The following is a 17,657-nucleotide window of genomic DNA, read 5'->3' as shown; positions in this document are numbered from 1 at the left end:
AATCAAGTGAAAACTTGACAAACGCCATCGTTGTCAACTTGACATGTTCGCCATCTTCTAAGTCAATTCCACGCTGCATCTTTATCTTTAATCTTCATCTTATTACATTTATTTAAAATTGAAAAATATAACTAATCTAATACTTTTACAATTTAGAAAAAACTAAATACAATACTATGAAAATGAAAAATAAATATAATACAACTTTGGCTTCAAAATGGCATTTCTTATAAAAAATAAATGATCAATATGACTTAATATTGCCGTAATCAACAATCACAACAATCATACATAGGTCGGGGCATTATGGGCTATGTGTGCAATCACAATTTTAATAACTACATTATTAAAACCTACATATGGCTTGTCCATGGTTACAATGCATGTGTACAATCATGGAATGAAATAAACACAATTATTCAAGCCATAAAAAATAAATTCAAAATTTATAACAGTGATTTTTTTCAGATCTTATTCGTGCGTCATGAGGTAATAAACAAAGTTGACTTTTAAAACCATAAAGGTTTTGACTCTTACCAATTCACCACAAAGCTAAATCTAAAGAAAATCACGCGACAATTAAGATGGTGTAAGAGCGGCTCGGATACCACTGTTGGAAAATCGTGTGTACTTTTAGTCAGATTAACGCAGCGGATAGTTAAAATAATAATCTTTTATTATTTCATAAAACATTTACAAGATTAAATATTCATATATTTAATGAAACATGCACACGATTAATTTATCCCAATGATCCAGTTACACCACAATAATTGTCATGAATATTAATCAAAAGATAGTTAAACGGTATACCTTTTCTTGAAGAAACTGACGAACGGAGAGAAACCTACGATCAAAGGATAAGATCGTCTCTTTGGATAGTCCACTAGACTTTCAAGCGACGTCAACGGATGCTAGTCCGAACTCAAGTAACAAATTAATCAACCCTTGATTAATTGTGTGAAACAATTAAAAAATAATATTCCTCATAATCTCAATACCGATAGATTAAAGACACTTTAGATCTTTGTTTTACTAGTGCTTATGAGTTTTACAAGCAAGCACATGCTCTTGCATAGTTGCATGTGTACGTTCTAGCAGAAGTATCTTGAGACAAAGAGATAGTCTTTTTAAACCTTTAGTTATTAGTGATACTCATAATATTATAATGTAACAAAAAAAAATTAGTTTTGCTCTTCTTTCTCGTTTGATTAAAACATATGGTTTTTAGTGTAGTGGTTAAGTTTAGTGTAGTGGTTAAGTTTAGTGTAGTGGTTGAATGTCACTTTTACAGAAGACTTTGATTGAATGGAAACAAGAGCAAGTAATCACCAAATGATAAGATCTAATTAATTTAAACTATCATTTAAATATTCATTTAATCATAATTAATTAATAATTAATTCAAAATTAATTAATCATGCATTCAATTAATTCATAACGGAGTATTTTAACTAGTTTCGTTACTTGAGTAATATAATATATATATATCCTATATATACTATATTAACGTCTAGGTGTATATATGTGTGACCCCGAAGGCTCAAATGAATTTAGCCATATAGTTATATGTTGTACCTTGCACATTAATCTTACACTCAACATATCATGACGTAATCCAAACACAAACATATAACATGTAGATTTTATTCGCAACAAAAGTACCGAAAACGGCATTATTCAAACCATACTTTTAACGAAGCTCATTTTAAAATAAAAGCCCCGTAGGAACCCATATTGTTACTCAGCTTTCCATGACGACAGTAGTGGAGTATCCACGTAACTATATGCCAAAATCTGTTCGGGCATTCGAGCACCCTTGAATGAAGCCAAGGAATTAAGCTCAGCCATTTCCTCAACAGTGAGTTTAACCGCAAGAGCACCGAGGTTTTGGTTCAGGTTATCTATCTTTGTTGTACCAGGGATTGGAGCGACATCATCACCTTGGTGCAAGACCCACGCCAGTGCCAATTGGCCAAGGGTGCACCCCTTTCTTTGAGCCATTTCACTAATTCTCTCAAATACAAGTTTGTTGTGGTCAAAGTTCTCTCCTTGTAGCCTTGGTATAGTCTAATATATTTAACAGATCATGAAATAATAATATTCAGATGAATAAAAATGTGACAAGCTCCAACAACCGAATGATAAACAGTTAGCATGTGATCAATCTCTCTCAAGAAAAGGATACTTATATACCTTTCTGATGTCATTATCTGCCATATTTTCCATCAACTTCGGACCAGTTGCAAAGAACCCACAACCCAATGGACCAAAAGGAACGATCCCAATTCAAAATTCTCTAAATAAAATTAAACACAAGACATCATTCAGTACGTGGCTTTTATTAACTTAATAATATCAGTAAGATATAACATATAGCTTATTATAGCTTGTGCCTAATTACCTGCAAGTAGGAATGACCTCAGGTTCACCATCTCGAGTCCACAAGGACCACTCCAGTTGTACGGCCGTTATTGGATGCACCGCGTGCGCTCTTCTAATAGTGTCCGCACCAGCCTCTGATAGTCCAATGTATTTTATTTTACCTTCTTCAACAAGTTTCTTTAGTTCTCCCATCTACAAAGATATTGTTCTTTCTTACACACAATATATATAGATATAGATATAACTGACACTCGCCCCAAATACAATATGTGGGAGGCAATGTTCCAGCACACCCAATGGCCTGATTTCGAGCTGGCCTCAAACTTGAGTCTCCACTTGAGATTCCAAGTCTCATGCCACTGAGCTACCAATCTCAATATCAATAACTTCAAATAACTACATCATATTCTGTTTTTTCCACAGGCAAACACACACACACACACAAACACATACACACACACACACACATACACATATCACGAATATTCACGGATAGCATACCCCATAACTTGAACCCCCAAGCTTGAGGCCAATGAGATAACTCGATACCAAGGTTGCAAAATCGATACTTGGTCGAGAATGTTTAGGGAGTACATGGGAATCGGTGAGTACTCGAGAACTCAGATGTTTTCTAAGTTTAACTTTGTTCGAGTTTTGACCAATTTTCTGAGTAATCCCGAGCTTTGGATGAGTTTGACCAAATAATCTTAAGTTTTAATCGAGTGTGACCAAGTTTGACCGGGTAAATTGAGCGAGTAATCGGTACTCAGGATTTTTGTTAGCACTATACAAAGCATTGTTCAGTATGACATAAAACATAAGAGCAAAATGAGGAACTAACAGTGATTTCGATCGGGATACTTGTATCGATACGATGAACATAGTAAAGATCAATGTAATCAACATCAAGACGCTTCAAGCTTGCTTCACAACAAGCTCTCACATACTCCGGATGAAAGGACCCGTTCATATACATTATAAACGATTCACAATAGTTGATTACATCGCGAGGTATTTGACCTCTATATGATACATTTTACAAACATTGCATTCGTTTTTAAAAGGCAAACTTTATTTACATCGAAAATTGACAGACATGCATACCATTTCATAATATCCACTATCCAACGATAAATTAACTTAATAATAATCTTTAATGAACTCAAAGACTCGAATGCAACGTTCTTCGAAATATGTCATGAATGACTTCAAGTAATATCCTTAAAATGAACAAATGCACAGCGGAAGATTTCTTTCATACCTGAGAATAAACATGCTTTAAAGTGTCAACCAAAAGGTTGGTGAGTTCATTAGTTTATCATAATCATTCATTTCCATCATTTTAATAGACCACAAGAATTTCATTTCCAGTTCTCATAAATATACTTCCCATGCATAGAGACAAAAATCATTCATATGGATTGAACACCTGGTAACCGACATTAACAAGATGCATATAAGAATATCCCCTATCATTCCGGGAAATCCTTCAGACATGATAAAAACAAATTCGAAGTACTAAAGCATCCGGTACTTTGGATGGGGTTCGTTAGGCCCAATAGATCTATCTTTAGGATTCGCGTCAATTAGGCGTGCACTAATTCTCAAAATTAGTGATGTTCCCTAATTCTTTGGCTACCAAGTAAAAAGAGGCATATTCGGCTTCGATCATTCAACCATATAATGTAGTTTCGATTACTTGTGTCTATTTCGTAAAACATTTATAAAAATTGCGCATGTATTCTCAGCCCAAAAATATAAAGGGTAAAAAGGCAAATGAAACTCACCATACTGTATTTCGTAGTAAAAATACATATAACGTCATTGAACAAGTGCAAGGTTGGCCTTGGATTCACGAACCTAAATTAATTATGTATATATATGTGTTGGTTAATATTTGTCTAACAAATTAGGTCAAGTCATAGTGTACCACAATTCTAATGCTCGAGACTAATATGCAAGAGTCAACAAAAGTCAATTTGACTCAAAATGATTTTCAAAATTTATACATGATTATTATATAGTTTAAATATCGTCGTTTTATATTTTTAAATATTTTTAAAAGATTTATTAGAGTAAATAATATAATTCATTTATTAATAAATAAAACTTTATAAAAAATATACTTTTATATATCTTAAGTAATAAAATTTATAAATTTCATTTAACATCATAAAAAAATATTATGATAGGTTTTATTAAAGTAATTATATTATTTGTATTACATATTTATTTGATAAAATAACATTGATAATAATAGTAAGTAATAGTTGTATTATTTTGTAATAATAATTATTATTATTCTATTAATAAAAATATCAATATTTATATTTACTCAAATTGATATTATGATAAAATGATAATTCTAATTATAATAACTTTAATATTTACGATACTTTTTAATATTAATTTTAAAATATTAATTTTATTTAAAATGATAATAATAATGACATTTCATAATAAAATGACATTTCTATTAAAATGATAATTTTTGTTAAAATGATAGTTTTAATATTATCAATACTTTTAGTAATAATAGTAATGATAAAAATAATAAGAACAATAATTTGATCTAAATTCATATCTTATAATATTTTAATTTCATCATGATACTCATACTCAATATTTCCTAATTGATTCATTTAATAGTTCTTAATCGTCTTTTATGTCGCGTTCATTTTAATGATAATAATAGTAATCATAATAATTAAGTGTTACTTATATTAGTTTTAATTATAATAATACTAATAATAATAAATATTATGATAATATTAATACTAATAACTATTTTAATGATAATAATAATAATAATACTAATTATAACTTTAACGATAATAACGGTAGTAATAATAATAAAATAACAATTTTTAATGATAATACTTTCTATGGATAATGATAATAATAATAATAATAATCATAATAATAATAATAATAATAATAATAATAATAATAATAATAATAATAATAATAATAATAATAATAATAATAATAATAATATTAATATTAATAATAATTATATAAAAACTAGAACGATGATAATAACGACGATAATAATAATCATTTTTAATAATAATACTAAATTTCAATTGACTATAACTTCTAATTCGTTCATCGAAACCATTCGATATCTAAATGAAAAGTTCTTAATTTTTCGTTAGCTTTCCAACGACATGCATATGTTATACCTTATCTCAACAGCATATGTAACTAATTCAGGATTCAACATATCCTATCTAATGACAATATAAAAAATACAAGCATGCATAATCCTATATACTCGAGCACTAGTCAGGGATACACTATTAATATGTAAAAGTTAAATTATGAGTGCTTACGTATCAATATTGAGATTCAATATTGCAGGAAAGGTACGTAGACACAACGAAGATGATAAACACTAGGTTGACCTCACGAGCATACCCTCGAACATTACCTATCACCTCCATAGCTATAACCCATAATTTCCTTAGCCCTATCCTACTCGAAATACCCATTTGAAATTACGCGAGCAGAATCTAGTCATAGTATTTTATGTATAATACTTAATAATATCGCTCATAATACTATACTAATACTAATACTAATAATAATAAAATTAATATTAGTAATCTCAATAATAATAATAATAATAATAATAATAATAATAATAATAATAATAATTATATATATAAATATATATACGAGAGATATTGAGATATATGAATTATGAAATGAGTTCAACGAGTTCGAGACTTTATAGCCAGTTTGTGGATCCCTTGTGATGACCCGAGAATTTCCGACCAAATTTAAACTTGAATCTTATTTGATTTCGACACGATAAGCAAAGTCTGTAATGTTGCGTCTCAAATTTTTGAACCATTTAAATAGATTCATTTGACCTTTGATTATTCCCGATGATTCACGAACAATTATTTATAAATAAATATGTACAGGTGTATACATATATAAATGAAAATAAATATGATAATTTGAAATAATAAAATTTAACCATTTGAATTAAGAATTATTATTATTAAGTATTGTCATTAAGAATTATTATTATTAATATTATATATATATATATCATATAATTAATAACATGTAATGTTAATGTCTGATATAATAAATTTAATTATAAATTAAACTATAATTGTTATAGTAATAATATTATTACTTTCAATATTAACATCTACATTAATATTATTAATACTGTTATGAAAATGGATATAAATATAAATTGTTATATTATTATTACTAATATTGTTGTAATTAGTATCATTAATAATATTATTATTATCCTTTTTATAATTACTTTTATTCTTATTGATATTAGTATAACTTTGATAAAATTATTATTAATATTATTATTATTAATCTTATTATTATTATTATTATTATTATTATTATTATTATTATTATTTGTATTCTTATTAAAATTTATTAATAAAGTTATATTAATAATATTACAAAAGTTCATAAAATATAAATGTATAAACAGATATGTATAACTACAATTATATAAATGCAACTTTTTGATATAAAGTCTAGTTAGATATATATACGTATATAGGTACTAATATATATACCAAAATCAGTATTTTATTGTATTAATAATTAATAATGGTACGTATTTATGAATATAAGGATCAAACAATTCAGTTCACATCTCAATCAATTAACTGTATCTAATTTTTGTTTGAATCCTCAAATTGTTAAACATCTTAATCGATTAGTACAAGCAGGTTATCAATCGTTTTCATTTTTTTATTTATTCATTTTCTGTACGATGGATTCTATGGTCGACAAGCAAATCTTTATAACAATCTAACAATTACAGTTGATAATTATTCAGTCAACCTACTACCACTAACTATAACTTATACAATTCATTTATCTACTTCATATTGACTGAATTAAACCAAACACCCTTACCAAATTTTATTGACTTCTTTCCTTCTTAATTTCGTTTATAGAAACAGAACGTAAGGATTAATCGACTATGTAATCAACCCTCTATTTCTTTCTTATTTTATCTTAAAATATACAACCCACTTCAACCCACACCCATGGAAACCATTTCCTTTCTACAGCTCTTACAGCTCCCGACTATCATCCATCAACAATTACCGTTTAATATTACTATCAACAACTCCTTGATGTATTTGAATCTGGGAAACACAGCTGGTATCTTTACTCTGATCGAACTAGGTATTTTTCTATATTTGAAACAACCATAAATTATAACTAGAAGTTGCAGCATAAGTTACGTTTTCATCCAGCTGGTATCTCTCTTTACCTATTTTTTTTCTTAACCGAAGCCAACCATTATATTATTGCTCTTATTACAACTGCTATTCGTTGATCAAACAAACACACCATCTAGCCATCACTTCTTGTTTATCCTTCTTCAACAATCACTACTATTAATCATGATAGAACACCATTAATATTAATGCTCGATCACTCCTACTACAATTACAAATGTGGCATCTATTTTTTGTTTCTTTGTCCAACACAAACCGCACCCTATATGTTTATTATAGGGTATATAAACCGAACCATATCTTTGAATATTAAAGTGGATACTTGTTAAAGAATAAAAGGGTTGTTAGTAATGATTGTAGGGTATACAAGAAAAACGTATGAATCCATTTTCACCACATAATTTTTCCTTTCAAAAAGCCATTCCATTAAAATATATCGATTAGAACCCACAAGGAAAGTGACTATGAATTATCGATTTGTTTAATTATCTGCTTGCCACGAATGGGGTTATTAAAAAGTGATAAATGGGGCTGCAACTTGTCTTATTAATTGGGTCGAGAGATAAAATAATTGTGGGCTCCTGTATTATTTAAACCAAACCATGGCCGAAAGTTTACTTACTGGCCGACCAAAACACAACTATTGAACCCCACGAAATACTATTGGATATGGGACGGTTTGGATATAAGAGTAGAGGATAATGATGTTTATGATGATGATGATGATGATTATGACCGTGTGATATTAATAATGATATAAGGCGAAGATGATAATGATCATGGGAGGTGATTTTGATACATGAAATGATTCGTTATTGATGATGAAAAAATGAGAATGGTTAAGATAGTAATTAGCGAAGGTGTTGTTATAATTATGATTACCAGGCTCGATGATATATGTGGATGATGATAGTGATACATGGTAATGATGATGATGATCGAAGTGATGTTGGTGTGTATAGATTATGATAATAATATTATGATAGATTGTAAATTAGGATTTCCAATAATTATGTTAGGGTTATGGAGATGATATGAAATGATGATGATCCTAATGATAAGTATGATGTTAATATGATGATGGTGGTCTGTTAGTTTAAGAAGAAAAGGAAGTACAGGAAAACAGACGGTTAAATACATATACTGAGCTAAATAAACAGAAAAGTAAGAAGTGGAGGGATGGTTTGAGGGTTATATGCGGGAACTAGAGGTCGAGGGTTCGAATCCTGTCGCGGGCAGTTTATTTTTTTTAGCCTATTTTGAGGTAGTTACTTACCATTATTATTATCTTTACTATTATTGTTATTATCATTAATTATTGTTATTATAGTTAAGTTATTAATATTATTACTAACATTAAATATTATTTATATTATTATCAATATTATTATTATTACTATCAGTATTACTAAAAGTATCAATACTGTTAAATTTATCATTTTTATTAGAATGAGTATTATTATTGAAATTAAAATTTTATAAAAATTATCATTTTTGTTATTAAGATTATCATTAGAATTATCATTAAAAGTATCATTTTTTAACTCTATTATCATTATTATTATTTTTATCATTACTAATATTATTTTAGTATTATTATAATTTTAACAAACAAATGATATGTATATATTTACAAAATATATTTAATAAATATAACATAACAAAATTATATTTTTATATATAAAATGAATATATGAAACATATAGGTTATTAATATATAAAAAAATGATATAACTAATAGAATTATATATATATATATATATATATATATATATATATATATATATATATATATATATATATATATATATATATATTTGTTCGATTACCATTACATGTGTTAATATACATAATTGAATATAGGTTCGTGAATCTGAGGTCAACCCTGCATTTTTCAGTTGTTCAATATCGTTATATGTATTTTTACTACAAAATACAGTATGGTGAGTTTCATTTGCCTTTTTACCCTTTATATTTTTGGGCTGAGAATATATGCACATTTTTTATAAATGTTTTACGAAATAGACACAAGTAATCGAAACTGCATTATATGGTTGAATGATCAAAGTCGAATATGCCCCTTTTGCTTGGTAACCTAAGAATTAGTAAACCGATCTACTAGTTGACGCGAATCCTAAAGATAGATCTATTGGGCCTAACGAACCCCATCCAAAGTACCGGATGCTTTAGTACTTCAAATTTATTTTTATCATGTCTGAAGGATTTCCCGGAATGATAGGGGATATTCTTATATGCATCTTGTTAATGTCGGTTACCAGGTGTTCAATCCATACGAATGATATTTTTGTCTCTATGCATGGAACGTATAATTATGAGAACTGAAAAATGAAAATCTTGTGGTCTATTAAAATGATGGAAATGATTATTTATGTTAAACTAATAAACTCACCAACCTTTTGGTTGACACTTTAAAGCATGTTTATTCTCAGGTATGAAAGAAATCTTTCGCTGTGCATTTGCTCACTTTAAAGATATTACTTAGAGTCATTCATGGCATATTTCAAAAGACGTTGCATTCGAGTCGTTGAGTTCATCAAGATTATTATTAAGTCAATTATAGTTAGATATATTATGAAATGCTATGCATGCCGTCAACTTTCGATGTAATGAAAGATTGTCTTTTAAAAAATGAATGCAATGTTTGTAAAACGTATCATATTTTAGAGACCCGTCCTAATCCATCTGGACTAAGTCCATATCGATTACAAACGATTCACAATAGTTGATTACATTGCGAGGTACTTGACCTCTATATGATACATTTTACAAACATTGCATTCGTTTTTAAAAGACAAACTTGCTTTACATCGAAAGTTGACGACACGCATACCATTTCATAATATATCAAACTATAATTGACTTAATAATAATCTTGATGAACTCAACGACTCGAATGCAACGTCTTTTGAAATATGTCATGAATGACTCCAAGTAATATCTTTAAAATGATCTAATGCACAGCGGAAGATTTCTTTCGTACCTAAGAATAAACATGCTTTAAGGTGTCAACCAAAAGGTTGGTGAGTTCATTAATTTAACATAAATAATCATTTTCATCATTTTAATAGACCACAAGATTTTCATATTTCAATATACATCCCATACATAGAGATAAAATTCATTCATATGGATTGAAGACCTGGTAACCGACATTCACAATATGCATATAAGAATATACCCATCATTCCGGGATCCTCCTTCGGACATGATTTAAATTTCGAAGTACTAAAGCATCCGGTACTTTGGATGTGGCTTGTTGGGCCCGATAGATCTATCTTTAGGATTCGCGTCAATTAAGGTGTCTGTTCCCAAATTCTTAGATTACCAGACTTAATAAAAAGGGGCATATTCGATTTCGATAATTCAACCATATAATGTAGTTTCGATTACTTGTGTCTATTTCGTAAAACATTTATAAAAATTGCGCATGTATTCTCAGCCCAAAAATATAAAGGGTAAAAAGGCAAATGAAACTCACGCATATAAATATTGTAAAACAGTTAATAAAGCATTTGCATGTATTCTCAGCCCAAAAATGTAATGAGTAAAAAAGGGTAAATGAAACTCACGCATATAAATATTGTAAAACAGTTAATAAAGCATTTGCATGTATTCTCAGCCCAAAAATGTAATGAGTAAAAAAGGGCAAATGAAACTCACAATACTGTATTTTGTAGTAAAAATACATATGACGATATTGAACAATGCAAGGTTAGCCTCAGATTCACGAACCTATATCAGTTTTATATATATTAAAATACATAATAATAATTGAACAAATTTATATATTATTATTAATTGTTATCTTAATAAATTATATGTTTCATCAATAACTAAATTAACTGTTTTTATTCTATATACATTAGATTCATAATTAGTTTTTATTATAAAATATTCATATAGTTATGTTATATGTATTTAAATATATTTTTGTACAAATAATATTTATTTAGTAAAATAATATTGATAAATGAAAAGTTGTAGTATCTTTATAATAATACTAACAATAACTAATATTCATTTTAAAATAGTAATAATAGTAATAATAATGGTAATTTTTATAAAAATAATATTAACCCTAATAATGATAATAATAATATTAATGTTAAAACTAATATAAATAATGATAAAAATAATAATAATGATAATAGTAATAATAAAATATATAGAATATTATATGTCGATAATAATAATAATAATAATATTTGTGATAATAATAATGTTAATGATATTAATAATACTAATACTTTACTTTTAATAATAATAATAATAATAATAATAATAATAATAATAATAATAATAATAATAATAATAATAATCATAATCATAATGATAATAATATATAATATTAATAATAATAATAAATATGGTACTAATAAATAATAAAGTAACTAAATTTATAAAAATAAGGAAGGGAAATACGGAGCATTTATCTCAGTACCCCAATTATATTCCCAGGCAATCCACTTTACCCTAATTTATTTCCACAGCTCTTTATATACGCACGATTAGAAACCCTAGAGTCTTCAATCTATTTCATTCATCAACCCTAATTCGATCGTTCATTTGTTCATTCAAGATCCTCCACAGGAAACGGAGACAAGTCCTAGGTATGTTTCTTCAATTCGTTTTAAACTTAACAAACAATCATAGGATTAAATTACTTAAAAGATTTCAGTTTCTTTCAATCAATTGAAATTCGATTAGTTGATGGAAGGAGGTTTCATTTATTAATTATTGTATAAATGAATTGATTGATTGTTTGTAGCAGGAAAGAAAATTTTGGTGTGATAGAACAGGGGTTAAATCATTAGCAGTAGCGAATAATGGGTTCGAATAACAGCAATATAGCAGTGATTTGTGATAGTTTATGGTGATTGTGTTTGGTATTTCAAGGCTGAAATCACAGAAAACGAATTAGAAACTTACGATAGATACTGATGATGGTTTGTTGATGGGTTCTGCTTCAAAATAGCAACGATTAGCAGGAATAGAATTGAATCAGAAGCCTGGTTCGATTTCATTCTATTTATATTTTTTTTATTTTTAAAAAGAATATTAACAAAAACATTAGCAGTATATTCAATCGTAGGTTATGAGTTGCAGGTGCTTCAATGGGTAAAAGAAATATTATGTTTTGCAATTGTTAGTGGTGATGGTTTGAACAGGAACAGTGACACAGAAGTTTTGGTTGTGTTTTGTTGTGATCGAACAATAACAGAAGTAACCAAAAGTATAAGTGTAGACATAGTATGGGGACAGGTTGTGATGATGGTTAGAGATGGTGGTTTGTGATGATAATGATGGTATTGATACATGATCAGAACCATAAACAGATGGATTGAAGTACACAGTAACAGAAAGGGTAGCTGCAGTGATTATCAGAATGGTTTTGGATCTTTTATAGCACAAGAATAGCAACAACAAGCATAGTAGCATTCGTGATGGTGAGGGTGGTGATTAGATGGGTGGTCTGTTCGAAGTGTAGCAGGTAGATAGTGATCGTTGTTTGTTGTTTGTTTGAGATAGAACAAAAAACCATTGGAGTTTAAATAGAAAATTTAAAATGGGTCGATGGTTGGAGAGTGTAGTCATAGGAGATGGCCGGTGACGTGAGAGAGGTTCGTAGGTGGTGGAAGTTGTGGTGGTTCACAGTGAGAGGTGATGGTGTGTGATGGTGGTAACCGGTGGAGGTGGTGATGAAGATGATTGTTCTCGGGTGTGCAAACCTTATGGAGAAGGAAGAAATATAATTTGTTTGTAATTGTAGTTGAATAAGAAAACAACACAATAGGTTGTATGTGGCTTGTGATTCAAAAGAAAAAATAATAATAAGGTGCAATGTAAGATTCCACTTAGTGTATCATTTTCAGGTGGGGTATCAAAGAAGAAAAAACATAACAACCCGTGCATATATGTTGTTGTTATTCGGCCAACATCATACTCCAATTAACTAATAATTTAACTAATAATTAAACTATATACCGTAATAATAATAGTGGGTTAAAGTGTTGGGTTGGGTTTGATGAATCATACTAGTACAAAAGCAAAAGAGAAAGACAAAGAAAAGTGACCATTTGAAAAGGAAACATAATACAGAAATCTAGTAAGCAAAAGTTACACTAGTTGGGTTGTGGTGGTTTTTGTTTAAAAGAGCATGATGATAGATAAATAGAATGTTACCATTAATAATATTCATATAACAATTACATGTAACAAAAGTAAAATTTATAATCTTTAATGATACTAATGCTAATAATAATAATAATAATTAATGTAATTATAGTATAACAACTATAATTAAGCTTGTAATTACTTTTAATATATTAATTTTCCAATTAATATATGTTATATTATATGATAACATTTATTGAATATCTAATATTTATATATATATTTTTTTATTACCATATATTAATAATTATTAATAGGTATCATATGTAGATTCATATCATATATAGTTATATATATTCCTTTTAATAGTAACTTAATTATTATATTTATTATTTTACATTTTTAATTCTAATTGTTTAGAATATACTTTATTAATTCAAAATAAAATATTAATATACACTTTTATTTATTTTTATATATATTCACATATTTACTTACACATAATTGTTCGTGAATCGTCGGGAATAGTCTCAGGATAATTTAAAATATGATAACAGTTCAAAATTGTTGAAACTCAATATTATCGTCTTTGCTTATCGTGTCAAAACCATATAAAGATTTAAGTTTAAATTTGGTTGGAAATTTGCGGGTCGTCACACATATAGAGTTCAAGTACCTCGCGATGTAACCAACTGTTGTGAATCGTCTATAATCGATATGGACTTCGTTCGGGTGGATTAGGACGGGTCTCTACAGTTGGTATCAGAGCGGTGGTCTTAGTGAACCAGGTCTGCATTAGTGTGTCTAACTGACAAGTCGATAGGATGCATTAGTGAGTCTGGACTTCGACCGTGTCTGCATGTCAAAAGTTTTGCTTATCATTTCTAGTCGGAAATCATCTGCTTATCATCCTTAGGAAATTACCTGCTTATCAATATTAGTCTAGACACGTCTTGCTACATTAATTGCATGAGTAGTGTATAGACAAAAATTCATATCTTAGCATATCTGCTAAATCATATCTTATTGTATCTATTACTGTGAACTTTTCCTGACATATCCTGTAAATTCCTCCGTAATCTACGAAATCTTTGCTCTATATATATATATATATATATAGATATTCTATGTAATTAGAATACCATCTGATAGCCAGAAAATCATTACATATAGAAAAATCCTTTATCCAATCGTACGAAATGGAATTCCTCATCAATTAAAGTCCCTCGGATTCCGAAATGTAATCCCACACAAGCTCCGAAAGTAGTGTGACCGGAATGGATCAACCAATCAGTCATCATCTATTCTGGACGAATTGGGGATGGGTTCATAGCCTCCTCAATCATTGGAGACAAGAAGAAGGTGATCCCTTCCATCCACCACATTGCCCTCTTGACGAAGAACCTGAAGCACTTACTGGCGAACCTATCTGAAATACCATCTTCTCTCTTATTTCCAGAGTATCCCGTCATGATTATATACTACATCAAATTCTAGATCTTATTTATCCGCTCGTCCGAACCGACAATCACCCTGGTGTAATAGAAGAAGTCAACGAACTTCGCGCTCGGGTAGTGGCTTTGGAGAATATGGTGCAAAGGTTACAAACACCAGCAGCACCATCAGCATAACCTGTACCACCATCATCAACACCAACAGTACCATTACCCCCTCCAACCACAACCGCGTCGCAAACCTCAACTTTACAATCTATCCCACGAGCACCAATGTCATACGCTCTGTAGATATCAAGGAATACCAATAACAACAAACGATGAAGTATTGATTCATAACTTCATTAAAAAAACCTTCTGCAGTGATTATGTAATATCTAAAGTCTTAGAGATTATCTATTCTAACCCTAACCAGAAATCAGATGAGCGAACCAAAATGATAGAAGGAAGAGTAGAAACCCTGACAAGAATGATGCGTGATTCGCAAGCTAGACTTGTTTTACCAGCAGCATCAACAGTACCGTTAACATCACCAGCACATTCAGTGCCATCAGCATCGTCAGAATCAGCAACACCTATAACATCAAAAGCTCCGTCAGTTCAAGAATCACCGTGGACACCATTACGAATCAATAACACATATCTTGTATCAACGAGTTATGAAATATTAACTCATTGCCACTGAAGAATTTATATGTATATCTGAAAGGACCCGTTCATATACATTATAAACGATTCACAATAGTTGATTACATCGCGAGGTATTTGACCTCTATATGATACATTTTACAAACATTGCATTCGTTTTTAAAAGACAAATTTTCTTTACAACGAAAGTTGACGGCATGCACACCATTTGATAATACATCCAACTATAATTGACATAATAATAATCTTGATGAACTCAATGACTCAAATGCAACGTCTTTCAAAATATGCCATGAATGACTCCAAGTAATATCCTTAAAATGAGATGCACAGCGGAAGATTTCTTTAATACCTGAGAATAAACATGCTTTAAAGTATCAACCAAAAGGTTGGTGAGTTCATAGGTTTATCATAACAATCATTTCAATATATTAATAGACCACAAGATTTCTGTTTATAAATATATGTACACTCGCAAGTGTATAAAAGTATTCTATAAGTTGTAGGCACCCGATAACAAGCCTTAACATTCATGTTTTACCCTCTAAAGTACACCAGATCAGGTGTGTTTAAAATAACCTCGAAGTACTAAAGCATCCCATAGTCAGGATGGGGTTTGTCAGGCCCAATAGATCTATCTTTAGGATTCACGCCTACCGTACATAGACAAGGAGTTTAATGTTACCAAGCTAAGGGTATATTTCTGGTTTAAACCCACGTAGAATTAGTTTTAGTACTTGTGCCTATTTCGTAAAACATTTATAAAACAGCGCATGTATTCTCAGCCCAAAAATATATTGCAAAAGCAAATAAAAAGGGAGCAAATGAAACTCACCATACTGTATTTTGTAGTAAAAATACATATAACGTCATTTAACAAGTGCAAGGTTGGCCTCGGATTCACGAACCTATATTAATTATATATATTTATATGTTGGTCAATATTTGTCTAACAATTTTTGGTCAAGTCATAGTGTACCACAATCCTAATGCTCGAGACTAATATGCAAAAGTCAACAAAAGTCAACTTGACCTAAAATGACTTCTAAAATTTATACGTGTTTATTATATAACTTAACTATAGTCGTTTTATATATTTAAATATATTTATTAGATTTTATAATAATAAAAGTCATTTATTAATAAAAATTTATATTAACTTTTATATATGATAAAATATACTTTTATATATCTTAAGTAGTAAAATTTATAAAGTTCACTTAATATCGTAAAACTATAGTGGTAAGTATTATTAATGTAATTATATTACGCGTGGTGAAAAATATCTTTGTATCCCCTATTTATTTGATAAAATAATATTGATCATAATAATAATAAGTAAAAGTTGTATTATTTTGTAATAATAATTATTATTATTCTATAAAAAAATAACAATATTAATATTTACTAAAAATGGTATTATGATAAAATGATAATACTAACATAATAGTAATAATGATATTTTATAATAACAATGATATTTCTATTAAAATAATAACGACGATAGTAATAATAATCATTTTAACAATAATACTAAAATTCAGTTGACTATAACTTCTAATCCGTTCATCGAAACCATTCGATATCTAAATGAAAAGTTCTTAATTTTTCGCTAGCTTTCCAATGACATGCATATCATATACCTTATCTCAGTAGCATATGTATCTAATTCAGGATTCAACAAACCTATCTAAGGACAATATCGAATGTACAAGCATGCATAATCCTATATACTCGAGCACTAGTCAGGGATACACTATTGATATATAAAAGTTAAGTTATGAGTGCTCAC

At 28.9% G+C, this 17,657-nt stretch overlaps 1 pseudogene; it reads right to left on the bottom strand.

Annotated features, from left to right (window-relative positions):
- Positions 1 to 1,740: 1,740 nt before the first annotated feature.
- LOC139895940 (probable aldo-keto reductase 3) overlaps positions 1,741 to 17,657 on the bottom strand; it is a 105,655-nt pseudogene continuing 89,738 nt past the window's right edge.

This window comes from Rutidosis leptorrhynchoides, chromosome 1 (assembly GCF_046630445.1).
Source record: "Rutidosis leptorrhynchoides isolate AG116_Rl617_1_P2 chromosome 1, CSIRO_AGI_Rlap_v1, whole genome shotgun sequence".
NCBI classification, from domain to species: domain Eukaryota; kingdom Viridiplantae; phylum Streptophyta; class Magnoliopsida; order Asterales; family Asteraceae; genus Rutidosis; species Rutidosis leptorrhynchoides.
Note: the sequence above shows the minus strand (reverse complement) of the source record. Positions and strands in the feature narration are given on the sequence as shown.